The sequence below is a fragment of the Dasypus novemcinctus genome, chromosome 7 (genome assembly GCF_030445035.2).
Source record: "Dasypus novemcinctus isolate mDasNov1 chromosome 7, mDasNov1.1.hap2, whole genome shotgun sequence".
In the NCBI taxonomy this organism is placed as follows: domain Eukaryota; kingdom Metazoa; phylum Chordata; class Mammalia; order Cingulata; family Dasypodidae; genus Dasypus; species Dasypus novemcinctus.
In genome coordinates, this window is record NC_080679.1 from 126,054,092 (window position 1) to 126,069,646 (window position 15,555).

The 15,555-nt window shown below is 46.9% G+C and overlaps 1 protein-coding gene across 2 annotated transcripts in view; it reads left to right on the plus strand.

Moving 5' to 3' along the window:
• Nucleotides 1-14,305: 14,305 nt before the first annotated feature.
• Nucleotides 14,306-15,555, plus strand: part of EPB41L5 (erythrocyte membrane protein band 4.1 like 5) — a 183,149-nt gene continuing 181,899 nt past the window's right edge. The window contains exon 1 of one of the 2 annotated variants that reach the window (XM_058301152.2): nt 14,306-14,539. The gene's annotated coding sequence lies outside the window, so the exon portion shown is untranslated. Of the gene's footprint in view, nt 14,540-14,723; nt 14,885-15,555 lie in introns of those variants that run through there. The other variant, XM_071216495.1, reaches the window with a different exon arrangement.

Here is a 15,555-nt window from a genome sequence, read left to right on the forward strand (position 1 = left end):
ATTTATGTACTCCAAAGTTTCTGTAAAATTTTTAAAAATTAAAAAACAGACTGCCTTAGCTGTATCCCATAAGCTTTGATAAGTTGTGTTCTCGTTTTCATTTGTCTCAATCTATTTACTGATTTCACTTGCAATTTCTTCTTTGACCCCCTGATTATTTAGTAGTGTGCTGTTTAGCCTCCACACATTTGCAAATTTACCTCTTTCCTATCTTTTATTGATTTCCAGTTTCATTTCATTATGAACTGAGAAGGTGCTTTGTATAATTTCAGTCTTTTTATATTTGTTGAGAGTGGCATTGTGACATAACATGTGGTCTCTCTTGGAGAAAGATCCATGGGCACTTAAGAAGAATGTATAACCTGATGAGTTGGGGTGCAACGTTCTGTATATATCTGTTAGGTCTAACTTGTTTACCTTATTGTTCAAGTTCTCTGTTTCCTTATTGATCTTCTGTCTAATTACTCTATCTAAAAATGTGGAAAGTATGTTGAAGTTTCCAACAACTATTGTATAACTATTTCTCCCTTCTGTTTTGCCAGAGTTTGACTCATATATTTTGGGGCACCCTGGTTAGGTGCATAAATATTTATGACTGTTATATCTTCCTGGTGGATTGCCCCTTTTATTAATATAGAATGGCCTTCTATATCTTTTATAACTTTTTTGGTCTTTTGGTTATCCTTTCTCCTATTCTTTCTCCTCCTCCAAGTCTCTCTCTCCTGTCTTTTTCTTTCAGGCTCTAAGGCTTCCTTCAAAGATGTATTCTTTTTTATGAACTCTCTTAGTTTTGGTTTGTTTTGTGCATAGTTTATACTCACCTTCATATTTGAAGGACAATTGCTGGATAGGAAATCTCAGCTGGCAGCTTTTCTCTTTCAGTATCCTAATTGTATCATACCACTGTCTTCTCACCTCCACGGTTTCTGATGAGAAATCTGCACTAATTCTTAGTGGGTGTCCCTTGGTTTGTTTCTCCCTTGCTGCTCTCAGAATTTTCTCTTTGTCTTTGATATTTGACATATTGAGTAATATATATCTTGGAGTAGGTCTATTCAGATTTATTCTGATTATGGTACGCTGTGCTTCTTGGACATGTAAATTCATTTCTTTTGTGAGAGTTGGGAAATTACCTCAAATACTCTTTCTGCTCCTTTTCTCTTCTTGTCTTCTGAAACTCCCATGACATGTATGTATGCTGTTGCATTTTGTGTTGTCCCTGAGCCCCTGCTCAACTTTTCTGTTCTTATCTCTTTTCTCTCTTTAATTTCAGCATTTCTGTCTTCAGTATCACTTATTCTTTCTTCTATCATTTTGAGTCTTCTCTTGGATATCTCTACTGTGTTTTTTATCTCACCTACTATGTCTTTCATTCCTATGAGCTGTTACTTTTCTATTCAGGTTTTCAAATTCTTCTTTGTGCTTGCTCAATTTCTCCTTTTTTTCTCTTTTCACCATTTTATTTATTTATTTAAAGATACACAGATCACACAAAATCAATTCTTTTTTTTAAAAAAGATTTATTTATTTATTTAATTCCCCCCCTCCCCTAGTTGTCTGTTCTCTGTGTCTATTTGCTGCGTCTTGTTTCTTTGTCCGCTTCTGTTGTCATCAGCAGCACGGGAAGTGTGGGCGGTGCCATTCCTGGGCAGGCTGCACTTTCTTTTGCACTGGGCGGCTCTCCCTATGGGGCACACTCCTTGTGCGTGGGGCTCCCCTACGAGGGGGACACCCCTGCGTGGCACGGCACTCCTTGTGCGCATCAGCACTGCACATGGGCCAGCTCCACATGGGTCAAGGAGGCCCGGGGTTTGAACCCCGGACCTCCCATGTGGTAGACGGATGCCCTAACCACTGGGCCAAGTCCGTTTCCCTCAATTTCTTTTTTATGTCATTTATCTCTTTAGCCATATTGTCTTTCAACTCATCAATTTGATATTGGAAATTTGTGTGCATCTCCTTAATTAGTTGTCTCAAATCTGCATCTCTTCTGGGACTTTGATGTATTCCTTTTCTTGGGCCGTATCTTCCATTTTGGCTCATAATTTTTTGCTGTTGTCTAGGCATATGAGTTTACTCAAAAGCTCAATTTCACTCTCTTTCATAGGGATTTAGAGGCAGGACACTATAAGTTACTGCTGATCTTTGTTTCACCCTGGGTCTTTAATACTGTCACTGTTAGTTGCCAAAAACTGGACCCAGTAATGGGTTGCAGATCCACTTCCTAGGGCCTTGGGGAGGGAGGGTATAAAGGCTGGAAAAAGCCTCACTTACTTCTCATTTCCTCATGTGCACTTCCTTGATCCACCAGCAGATGGTGCACTCTTGAAGCGCTCTGTTCAATGCCTGGTTGAACTGTGTTTGCTGCAACATGAACTGGATCAATGTGATAGAGGATCCTGCCTGCAGCTAAGAGCCTTGTAATTCAAACTTTTTCAGAGACAATTCTCCAAACTTTGCTGGCAGCCCCCTCCCTTTTCCCAGGTAGAGAATAATTCCACTGGATCCTCAACAACTCAAGGTTGGTAGAGAGGGTGATTGGGAGGGTCAGATCTCTTTAGTCCCTTACCTTATCCAAAGACAAGCAATGGTTCAGCTCTGCCCAGCTTGTAAGGTCTCCTGGGGCACAGTCTTAGGCTGTGTCCCTCCCTCTTCCCTTTTCGGGGGAGGTGGATCCCTGACACTCCCTTTGTCTGTAGCTGCTGGCCCTGAGGCCTGAGTATTCAAAAGTGTCTTTAGTTTAGAGGAGGGGGCTGGTAGCTGCAGCTGCCGCTTTTAACTCAAAGTTTTGCTATTGCAGTTCTTTTCCTTTGTTCCCCTCTCTTCTGGGCAATGTCTGGCCTTCCCTTGTGTCCCAAACCCTAGAAGATGTTTTTTCCAGGCTGTTTCTGCCTATCCTCTAGCTATTTTTCTGGGGGAGAAGAGAGTCCCATGTCTTTCTAGTCTGCCATCGTCTCAGAAATCCCTCAAATCTCCACCTTAATATTGAGACTTCCAATCCATTTTTTAAAAATCTTAATTCCATCAGTAGTTTTTTAAAACAAATATGTGTTTTTTGTTTTAAAAGATTTTTTACTTATTTCTCTCCCCTTTCTCCCACACACCCCCGTTGTCTGCTCTCTGTGTCCATTTGCTGTATGTTCTTCTGTGTCCACTTGCATTCTCGTCAACATCACTGGGAATCTGTGTCTCTTTTTGTTGCATCATCTTGTTGTCAGCTCTCCATGTGTGCAGCACCACTTCTGGGCAGGCAGCTCTTTTTTCACGTGGGGCGGCTCTCCTTGCAGGGTGCACTCCTTGTACGTGGGATTCCCCTACGCAGGGGACACCCCTGCATGGCACAGCACTGCTTGCACACATCAGCACTGTGCGTGGGCCAGCTCACACACAGGTCAGGAGGCCCTGGGTTTGAACCCTGGACCTCCCATATGGAAGGCGGACGCTCTATCAGTTGAGCCAAATCCGTTTCCCTATTCAGTGATTTTTGATAGCTGTATATACCCATAAGACCATCACCACATTTAAAATGTAGGAAATTTCCATCACTTCTATGAGATTCCTCATGCTTTTTTGCAGACCTTCCCTCCTTTTACCTTTTCAGACCACTTACATTTAATACGATTATCAGTATGGTTATTCTGAATAAAAGTAGAAATAAATGCAGAAAAATCTTGCTATTTGTTTCATTTATTCCTGATTCTCATTTCCTTTTTTCTTGCCTTATTTTGTATTTATTGAGTATTAATTATGCTTTTAAATCAGATAGTAGAAAAGAGTTACAATTAAAAAATTATACTGCCTTTTATATTTACCTATATAGTTACTATTAGCAGTGCTCTTTATTTCTTCGTGTAGGTTCATGTTGCTCTCTAATATCTTTTTTTTTTCAATAAGATTTTATTTTATTTTTTTATTTATTTCTCTCCCCCTCCCCCTGCCCAGTTGTCTGCTCTCTGTGTCCATTCACTGTGTGTTCTTCTGTGACCGCTTCTATCCTTATCAGTAGCACGGGAATCTGTGTTTCTTATTTTGTTGTGTCATCTTGCTGTGTCAGCTCTCCGTATGCGTGGCACCATTCTTGGGCAGGCTGCACTTTCCTTTGCGCTGGGCGACTCTCCTTAAGGGGTGCACTCCTTGCACGTGGGGCTCCCCTATGTGGGGGACACCCCTGCATGGCACGGCACTCCTTGCGCACATCAGCACTGCACATGGGCCAGCTGCACACGGGTCAAGGAGGCCCAGGATTTGAACTGCGGACCTCCCATGTGGTAGGTGGACACCCTGTCCGTTGGGCCAAGTCTGCTTCCCTCTAGTATCCTTTTGTTTTAACCTGAAAGAATCCCTTTAGAATTACTTGTAGAACAGGTCTACTGGTAAAGAGATCTCTCAGCTTTTATTTATCTGGAGATGAATAATTTCTATTTCATGTATTTTAAAAAATTTTATTAGGGTAGCATATATATAACATAAAATTTGTTCTTTTAACCATTTTTAGTGTACAATTTAGTGGCATTATTACATTTACAATGTCATTTTTTAATTTCTACCATCTGTTATCAAATGTTTTTCATCATTCCAAACAGAAACTGTGCCTATTAAGCAATAAATCCCCGTTTCTCCCTCTGTCCAGCACCTGGTAATTTCTAATCTGCTTTCTATCTTTATGAATTTGTTTTCTAGATATTTCATGTAACTGAAATCATTTAATATTTGTCCTTTTGTATTTGGCTTATTTCACTTAACATAATCATTTCAATGTTTAACAATGCTCTGAACATTATTACATTTTATGACTGAATAGTATCACCTTGTATGTATATACCACATTTTGTGTATTTATTCATCCTTTGGGGTGCTTCCACCTTTGGCCATTGTGAATAAAGCCCACGTGAACATTGGTATACAAGTATCTGTTTGAGTCCTACTTTTGTACTTTTGGAGTAGAAATCCTGGGTCATATGATAATTCTATGTTTAGCCTCTTTTTTCCCCCTATGCTTAACTTTTTGAGGAACTGCCAAGTGTTTTCCACAGTGGCTGCATCCTTTTATAAAAGCTCCAACAATTACAAGGGTTCCAATTTCTTGCCAATACTTGTACCTATGAACAATTTATATATTTTTCTTTGGAGAAATGTCTATTCAAGTCCTTTGTCCATTTTTAATTCATTTATTTGTCTTTTTGTTATGAGTTGTACGAATTATTGAAATAGTCCAGATATTAAACCCTTATCACATATATGATTTGCAACTATTTTATCTCATTCTATAAAGTTGTCTTTTCACTGTCTTGATAACATTCTTTTTTTTTTTTAGTAAAAGGCGAAAGATTTATTCGATTTGAAGAGAAACCAGAGTATCTTTTTTTTTTTTTTTAAAGATTTATTTATTTATTTAATTTCCCCCCCTCCCCTGGTTGTCTGTTCTTGGTGTCTATTTGCTGCGTCTTGTTTCTTTGTCCGCTTCTGTTGTCGTCAGCGGCACGGGAAGTGTGGGCGGCGCCATTCCTGGGCAGGCTGCTCTTTCTTTTCACGCTGGGCGGCTTTCCTCACGGGCGCACTCCTTGCGCGTGGGGCTCCCCCACGCGGGGGACACCCTTGCGTGGCACGGCACTCCTTGCGCGCATCAGCACTGCGCATGGCCAGCTCCACACGGGTCGAGGAGGCCCGGGGTTTGAACTGCGGACCTCCCATGTGGTAGACGGACGCCCTAACCACTGGGCCAAAGTCCGTTTCCCCAGAGTACCTTGATAACATTCTTTGATGCATGAACTTTTGTAATTTTGTTGAAGTCCAAATTTTCTATTTTTTTCTTTCCTTTCCTTTGCTCTTGATGTCATATTTAAGAAACTATTGCCAAATCAAATGTCATGAAGATTTTCAACCATATTTTCTTCTAAAAGTTTCATAGTTTTAGTTCCTAAATTTAGGTCTTTGAACCATTTTGAGTTAATTTTTTATATATGGTATAAAGTAAGATTCCAACTTCATTCATTTGTATATGAATATCTAGCTATCACAGCCCCTTTAAAAAGTGGTATAAAGATCATATTTACCTTGGGATGGATCAATATTACATCTTTAAGAAACAGGAACATTTATCAGAGGTGAGTACAGTTTTATATTTCTTTGGGCATTTTATCAAACTTAGAAAAAATCTCTATTAACTTTGACTTAAAATGTATAATTTCTCTGGGTCGTTATTCTTTTTTCATTTGGGTATATGACTGCTACTTCCTGTAATTCAGGCATTTCTCATTTTGTTGGGTTATGTTAAATTCTTGGAAATATATACTCTTTTTCAGGCCCAGCTCTTATTAGCAGCCAATTATGTTCTCTTTTCCCTACTGTTTACTTCCATAAAATAGATTAAATTGAAAGGATGTCATCTATTTATATATGATTATAGGACAAAACATTCCCAGATGCAATCTAGGAACTTCAGGAAACCAGCTTCATTAAATTGATGTTAATCCCCTTTACTTCAAATGGTGATATTCTATTTTGTCAAAGGCAAAATTCTGTTTAGATTACACTATATATATTTAGGAAACTAATGTGATGATTGTAGGTAAAATTGTTTAATGCCATTTTTGCCCTTATGAGAAAAATGTAGACCCCTTAAAGTGTGTGAGAGTTATTATTCAGTTTTAAGGAATCGTTTTAGGGAGCAAATGAATAAACATATTTAAACACTACTAGTCTTGGGAAGGGAAAATAACACCTTTCTGGCTATTCCAGGCTGAGAATCTTAAAATAAAAAACTGTACGGATTTAGCTCTTAGACTCTGTACTTTCCAGTGGCCTGATCATTTTTCTAGCCCCCACATGGACATACCAATGCATCCTAATGACATTTAAACATTTGTAAAGCAGTTTCTTGAGCTTCTCATTTAAAAACAATAGGGCACCATGGGAAGCAGTTGCCTTAGACTTGGGGTGAGATTTGAGTTCTGTCCCACTGTCTTCTGGGTCACCCTGGGAAAATCTCAGAACTTCTCTGAGCTTCACTTTCCTCATCTGCCAAAAGTAGCCATCCCAGGCTGGACGTGAGGTTTCAACTATCAAAGATTTTTGGAGGCACCCAGCACACGTCAAACGAGAGTTCCCACCACTCCTTTCCTCCCCTCCCCTCTTAAATGTTCACAATACTGCGAAGGAGCATCTAAGTGTTCTCATTCCACAAATGAAGATACCAAGGCTCTGAGAAGCTTGGTACCGTAACTGTTCCTGTGGTGGCAGCACGAGACCAAAAGGCCGCACACTGTATTCCCCAGGGCAGAGTTTTTTTCATTTGGGAACTATTCACAGATCATTATGGGTCATGAAGTCAATTAGTGGCTTTGGATCAGCATTTCCATAAAGTAAAATGCAACAGAATAGAAAATATGAGAGGCACTGTACGGGAAGCGTAGGATTTATGTCATGAACCTTCTGTTTCGTACCCACACCCACACAAATGTGTGTGCTGGTTTGCTCTGTGAAATGTAATTTTTACTGAGTCTCATGGGCAAAGAATTCAAACGTCACTGTCAACACCCCACCATAACACTCCCACCTTGCTCCTAACTTCCTTCAAGGAGCAGCTCCATTCCTCCATTCTTCTGGGGTGTCTCTTTCACACCCCTCACTCGAGGCGCTTCTCTTCTTTGGCAGACCTGTCCCGCTTGTTGTCTGGGCTTTCTGCTGATGCTGAGCAGGAGGAGGAGACTTTGGTGAAGGTTTTCAATGATAAACTTCTAGAGGGAAGGGGCCCTTCTGGGAAGGGGGTGGGAACATGGGAAGGAGGCGAGTCTCAAAGGAGGCCCTTTGAATCTGTGCCCCTGGAGCAAGGGATGGCTGTGCTGAGCCTCCTCCACCTGCCTCCTCTGAAGTCCTGTGTCGCTTGTCACATGAACACAGTAAGACTTCACAAAATTCAATTCTCAAAAATGTATTGCACAGCTAGGTATACCAGAATGAAGGGGGCTGTGTTAAAAGTGCTGGGGCTAAAATGATAAAGGAGAAGCCCTGCCCTCTAGGAGGCGGTGATGCAAACAGGCCATGAAGGTAGCTTGTGGCAAGAACGCTGGCAGAGGTGAGGCCAGCAGAGGACCTCCCGGTCAGACTGGTCAACTGGAAAGGCTTCCCTGAGGCTGTGCCTCCTTAGGCAAAGCAGCAGGAGACCATTTCAGGCAGAAAGTCAAAGATACAGAGGTCTAGTGGCATGCGTGTTCCTAGCCGGGCTCTGGACTGGCGAGTGGAGGGCAGAACCACGGTGAGGCTGTGCGCTGCACCCCGGAGGCCAGTCTTCCGCCTACAGGCCTCAGAGTGATGGGGCAGCCGATTGGCCAGGCGATTGCTGCACCCAGATGACTCTGACTGCACGGAGGAAGATGGACTAGAGACAGGACTAAAAGAAAGTGGTGACAACTGGAGGAGTTTCTCTGGAGGTAGAGGCTAAGTAAAACCAGAAAAACCAGGACAAGCAAAGGAGCAAAGGGGACCAATCCTACTTCCCTGGGTCCACTGCTGAACTGAAGAAACACCTGCCACTGTTGAATTTGCATCTTGCTCTGATTGAGGGAGGACACACAGGATTAGCTGCCTGTCCCCTGGGCCCTGCAGGGGGGACAGGGACAACGGTTGAAAAGGCGGTGGCCTCCTAGTAAAGCTTTCACTGCCCCAAGTTCCTCTCATCTGGTGGCATCTGTCTCATAAGCATGCTCCTTATAATGAGGAAACAAGTCCCAGAGAAAGACAGTGGCCTGGCTCTCAGCTGTGCAGAGGGGGGCAGGTTTTAGCGTCCTAGGCTGCTCCAGTCTATATCATGAAATGGGTTGGCTTAAACAATGAGAATTTATTCACTTACACTTCTGAGTCTAAATCAAGGCATCAACAAAAGGATGCGTTCTACCCAAAGAACAGCTGCCAGCAATCCAGGGGTCCTCCGCCACCTGGCAAGGTACAGGGCGCCCCAGCTGGTCTCTCCCTTCTTTTCTGGGTTCCCTTGATTTCAGTTTATCCCTTCTGTGGCTTTCTTTTTATCTTTGTATTTATTTCATTTCTAAAGGCCTTCAGTAATAGGATTAAGACTCATTCTGATTGAAGTGGGCCACACCTTAGCTGAAGTAAGCTCATCAAAGGTCCCATTTACAATGGGTTCTCACCAACAGGAATGGGTTAACTTTGGGAACATGTTTTTCTGGGATACAAACATCTCCAAACCACCCCACTCCACACTCTGGACTCCCAAAAGACATTTTTGGTCTACATACAAAATACATTAAATTGGGGAAATAGATGTGCTTCAAGCACTTGGACTCCCATCAGCCATATAGAAGGTCCACGGTTCGGTGCCCAGGGCCTCCTGGTGAAGGCGAGCTGGCCTGTGTGGTGAGCTGGCCCATGTGGAGGGCTGCCCTGCGCAGGAGTGCTGGTCCACGCGGAGCGCTAGTGCAGCAAGATGATGCAACAAAAAGAGACATGGAGGAGAAACAATAAGAGACACAGCAGGGAAGTAGATTTGGCTCAACTGATAGAGCATCCACCTACCACAAAGGAAGTCCAGGGTTCAAACCCATGGCCTCCTGACCTGTGTGGTGAGCTGGCCCACAGGCAGTGCTGATGCCATGCCATGTATGTGTGTCCCCCGTGGAGGGGAGCCCCACACACAAGGAGTGCGCCCCTGCAAGGAGAGCTGCCCCGCACAATAAAAGTGCCCAGGAGTGGGCCCACACACACAGAGAGCTGACATAGCAAGATAACACAACAAAAAGAGACACAGATTCCCAGTGCTGCTGACAAGAATGCAAGCAGAACAGAAAAACACACAGCGAATGGACACAGAGAGCAGACAACCGGGGGAAGGAAGGGAAGGGGAGAGAAACAAATAAATCTTAAAAAAAAAAAAGAGACACAGCAGATCAGGGAACTGAGGTGGCACAAGACAGTATCGCCTCTCTCCCACTCTGGAAGGTCCCAGGATCGGTTCCCAGAGCCACCCAATGAGGATACAAGCAGACACAGAAGAACACACAGCAAATGAGCACAGAGAGGAGACAATGGAGGGAGGGGAGAGAAATAAGTAAATAAATCTTTAAAAAACAAAACAAGACATTAATTGCATCACAATATCCCAAAAGCCTTAAGCCATTTCAGTAACAACACTAAGTACAAAGTCTCATCAAAATCAGTTATGGGGGTGGCGGACTTGGCCCAGTGGATTGGGCGTCCGTCTACCAAATGGGAGGTCCGCGGTTCAAACCCTGGGCCTCCTTGACCTGTGTGGAGCTGGCCCATGCGCAGTGCTGATGCGCGCAAGGAGTGCTGTGCCATGCAGGGGTGTCCCCCGCATAGGGGAGCCCCACGTGCAAGGAGTGCACCCCGTAAGGAGAGCCGCCCAGCACGAAAGAAAGTGCAGCCTGCCCAGGAATGGTGCCGCACACACCGAGAGCTGACATAACAAGATGACGCAACAAAAAGAAGAAACACAGATTCCTGTGCGCTGACAACAACAGAAGCGGACAAAAAAGACGCAGCAAATAGACACAGAGAACAGACAATCGGGGGGAGGGGAAGGGAGAAATAAATAAATAAATAAAATAAAATCTTAAAAAAAAAATCAGTTATGGGTGTCGTCTGTCCTGGGGCACAGTTTCCCTCTGTCTGTGGATCTGTATAACCAAGTGAACAAGTTATCTGCTTCCATTATACAAAGGGGAGACAGCAGAAGATAAACATTCCCATTGCAGTAAGGACAAGTTGGAAGGAAAACAGGTTGCAGGTCATAAACATTCCAAAACGCAACAGGACAAACTTCGTTAGATTTCCAGGTCTGAGAGTCATCTGTGGAATGATGTTTTGTCCTCCGGGATTGGTGTAGTGGCAGCCCCACCTCTTCCATATGCTTGTATAGCTGCCTTCCCTGATCACTGGGGTGAAGGCTCCACACTCTTCAGGCACTGCAGTGATGGCCAGACTCTCCACAATCCCCAGGGAATAGACTGCAGCCTGTGAAAACCTGGGAATGCCAGTGTGTTGGCCTCCGCTGCGGCACTGCAGGCAGGTTGCTGCAGGCGAGTCGCTGCCGGGGATCGGGCCTACGCCACGGCCGGACCGGGGCGGCAGTGGGCGGCTCAAGGCTTGGTGGGGACGCGCGGTTCGATGGAGGAAAAACCACGGAGACGAGGTCTATGCGCAGGTCTGATTTTATTCGGGAAGTACATGGGGTTTTATAGTGTCATGGAGGAGGGGAGGTTGTGGGAGGGGCATGTCCGCGGGGCAGCTGAGGATTGGCTGCAGAGGCAAGGGCGGACCTGCGGTTTATGATGTAAGCCATTGATGGCAGAGGGGGTTGTTTCCGAGGTTGTGCCGGGGCGGATACGGGATGAGGGCGGTTGAAATGAGGCGGGAGAACAGCGATCGGCTGGAGGGGGAAGATAACAGTGGCTGGGAGGAGGGGCAGAGGGAGGCAGCAGCACAACTGCTGCTGAGAAGGGCCATAATACAGGGAGGTTACGAGGAACAGGCGGGCAAAGTATAAGGAAGCGAAAGGCAGGGTGGGAGCAGGGGACACCAGTGCACTTCCTAAACAACAGGGAGGAAGGCCTCCCTCTCCAAGCTCCGGGGCAGGTGCACCTTCTCTGCACACGTGGGCGGGCCTGCTCTTTTAGCCCAAGAAGATGTCTTCGGTCCAGACCTCAACTTCCATGGTTCTGCCCTTGAAGTGATTTTTACTTCAATCTGTCCCTTTTTCATCCCTTTTACTTCAGGCTGGCAGTGGTTCCATTCACAGAGCTCACACAAAGAATTAGTTTTGTTTTATATGTAGCACATGGGGGTCCAAATATCAGGTAAAACTACTTCCCACAGAACCCTGCTGGATAACTGCATTTCCAATCCTGACTTACACGGAAATTGCTGACTGGATCCATGTTTATTTTTTTTTATTTTTTTATTTTTTTAAAGATTTATTTATTTATTTATTTAATTTCTCCCCTCCCCTGGTTGTCTGTTCTTGGTGTCTATTTGCTGCGTCTTGTTTCTTTGTCCGCTTCTGTTGTCATCAGCGGCACGGGAAGTGTGGGCGGCGCCATTCCTGGGCAGGCTGCTCTTTCTTTTCACGCTGGGCGGCTTTCCTCACGGGTGCACTCCTTGCGCATGGGGCTCCCCCACGTGGGGGACACTCCTGCGTGGCACGGCACTCCTTGCGCGCATCAGCACTGCGCATGGCCAGCTCCACACGGGTCAAGGAGGCCCGGGGTTTGAACCGCGGACCTCCCATATGGTAGACGGACGCCCTAACCACTGGGCCAAAGTCCGTTTCCCTGGATCCATGTTTAAACTCTCACATGGAGCACTGTTCTCTGGGGACTTGCTTTCTGGAAACTCAGAATTTAACAAACTGTCAGTTTCTTGTTTCTTTGTGCCCATGAGTTCAGTTCTCAGCTTAGTCCTTTCCTCTTGTATTTTATTATAAGCTACAAGGAGAAGCCAGGCTGCAGTTTCCACATTTAGTTTGGAAATCTCCTCAGCTATATATCCATGCTCGTCAGTTTCAAATTCTGTCTTCTTTCCAACATCAGTACTCAATTTTGCCAAGTTTGCTGCCACTTTTAAAACACATTCATCCTTTTCTTCTAAGGACTCATCAGTACCTTTAGCATCTGTATTTTTACCAAGGGCCTCTTCAAAGCAATCTAAGCCTTTTCTATCAAGTGCCTCACAATTCTTCCCATCTCTAACCGTTATCTAATTCCAAAGATGTTTCCACGTTTTTGGTTTTTTTTTGTATTTGCAACAGCAGTATCTCACTCTCCTGGCACCAAAATCTGTTTTAGTTTCTTAGGCTGCTTAAAGCAAAATACCATGAAATGCTTCAGCTTGAACAATGGGAATTTATTAGCTTTCAGTTTGAGTCTGGGAAAATGTCCAAATCAAGGCATCATCAAGGCGATGCTTTCTTTCCAAAGACAGGCAGATGGTGATACTTGGCTCCTCTACCACAAGGCAAGACATTTGGCGGCATCTGCGGGCCTCTCGCTTTTCTTCTGGATTCGGTTGATTCCACCTTCTAGCTTCTGTGGCTTTCTGTTTGTCTGAATTCCATTAATTCCATTAATAAGATTAAGACGCATCCTGTTTGAGATGAGTCACACCTTAACTGAAGTAGCCTCATCCAAAGGTCCTATTTACAATGGGCTCACACCCACAGGAATGGGTTAACTTTAAGAGCATGTTTTCCTGAGATACATACAGTTTCAAACCACCACAAGGCTAAATCATCTATTCTCATTCCAGCCAGGGTGGTCCTCTGCCTAACACCCCCTCCCCAGTGGCTGCCACCTCTGTCAGAGCTCTGGCCAGCTCCCACAGCCCCTACCCACAGCCCCTTTCCTTTCTGACCTGTCAACTGCCGCACTCTTCGCCTTGCTCCCTCACTCTCCCCGCCCTGGCTTGCCTTCAACCAGCCAGGCTTCTCGCGTCGGCTCTCAGAGCCTTTGCCTGCAGCGGCCTCTGACGGCCCTTCAGTGAGAGGTCCCCGGCCCCTCATTCTCACTCAAACGCCACCTTCCTCAGCCCTTGTAACCTTGTAACCCCTTATTCTCTATCGCATCTCTGCTGTTTTTCTCTTCAGCATTCACCAACATCTAGCACACTCTATATTTTACCAATTCATCTCATTTATTTTCTGTCTCTTCTGCTCAAACCCAAGCTCTGAAAGGGACTTTTGTCATTCTTGGTTACTGGTATTCCCAGTGTCTAGAGCACAGGCCGCCCAGGGAAGGCCTTTCCATAAATTATCTGGAGCACGGGTGGATAAAATGCCACCTTGTCCCAGAGGGCCTTTCTGACCACTCGAGATTCAGTGGCAAGCCTCTCGTTTCCTTTCTTGGTTTTATTTTTCTTCCTGACTCTTATCACCGTTTGACTTCTGTTTCTTTACTGTTTCTCTCCCCACTAGGGTGCAAGTTCCATGAAGAGCGGGGACTGAAGTCTCTTTTAACCCCTAAAGCTGGGGGTCCAGGCACGTCACCGGCTGTCAGTAAACATCTGCTGACTGAGTTAATTTCGTGAGCGAATGGGTGCGTTTCTGGGGCCGGGCGTCCAAGCCCCTGCGGCTGGGACCTCACCGCACAACTCGTGCGGCGTCGAGCGCGGCGCTCACCCGCTCCCCGCGCGGAGGTCGGGCCGCCGGGGCGGGGCTCCGGCCGCGCCCCTTTAAAGCAGCCGTCCACGCCCGCCTGCAGGCGCCCGTTCCCGCGGCGCGGGCCCCCGGCAGGGCCGGTTTAAGCCGAGGACCGCCCGCGCGGCCACTTCCGGGGCGGGGCCGTGGCCAGCTGGAGCGCCGCGCGGCCCGCCCCCGGGGGCGGGGTTTGCAGGGGGCTTTAAGGGGCGGGCGCCGGGGCCGCGCTTCCCAGGGGATCAGGCGGTGGGCGCGCGCCTCCTGGCCGCCATTTCCCGGCGTCGCGCGAGGGGCTGCTGCTCCTCAACCTCGCGCGGACCCCTTCCGAAGTCGCCGGCGCCCCGCGCCCTTCGGCGCCGCGAGCCCCCTGCCCAGGTAAGCGCGAGGCCGGCAGCCCCGCCTGCGCCCTCCCGGCCCCGGGCACCCGCGCCCGCGGCGGGAGCGGCCTCGGCCTGTGGAGGCGGCGGCGCCTCGCCGCCCTGATCCTCGCGGGTCGCGCCGGGACGGGCCTCGCCTGCGGCGCCGACCTCCCCGGAGGGGCGGGGCGGCCGGCGGGTTTCGGCGGAACCGCCGCGGGCCGAGGCGGGCGGGGGTCCGGAGCTGGCGGGCTGCGCCGGGGTCGGCAAGTTCCCCGACCCTTCTTAGACAGGACCCGGGTGGGCTTTGCGGGTCGGCCGGCGTGGGAGTCAGACCTGAGCCCCTCGGAGGCCGGATTGGCAGGTGTGTGCGCGGGAGGGAGGCGCAGCGCGGACCCCGGTCCGAGCCCTCGTTCAGCGGGGGCCTCAGCACTCGCCGTCTCCCTATACCCTTACGGCCCGGGAATTGTGCGAAAGAAGTGACTATTTATGCCGATGGGCAGCACGGTGTTTTGTTTTGCCTTTAAAAAAATAATAAATTCAGTTTTTTAAAGCTTCGACCTTTTTTGCGTGTGTGCAGTGTGCAAAACTGTTCTGAAAGTAGAGTATGTGTGCACAAGTCTGCAAAGAACGGACTTTAGCATACGTTAAATGCTAGGCCAGGCGGAAAAAAGTGGCAAAGGACTGGCCGCCTCGGCGGTGCCTTCAAATCCTTCCTCTCTTAATCCGAATATTTTGATGCCTAACTACCTTTCACTGCCCGAAACAAGGAAGCGATGCTTAAAGCATCGAGATTAAGAAGGCGCTACTGCTGCTAGCAAACAAGGGAGCAATCTGTTAGTTTGAGGCTTCTCTGTCGCCGGAGATCAGGGACAGTAACTTGGGGAGGGCTTGGCTGGAACCGCAGACCCAGAAGGTGGAGGTGGTGCCTCCCCTGTCCAGAGCTTTCGGGAGCCGTGGGGCTGCAGCTGCCCAGTTCACTGCTTTCTGGTCAGTTTCCACGCTGGCTTGACTCCGCGGAATTCAAAAAAGGAA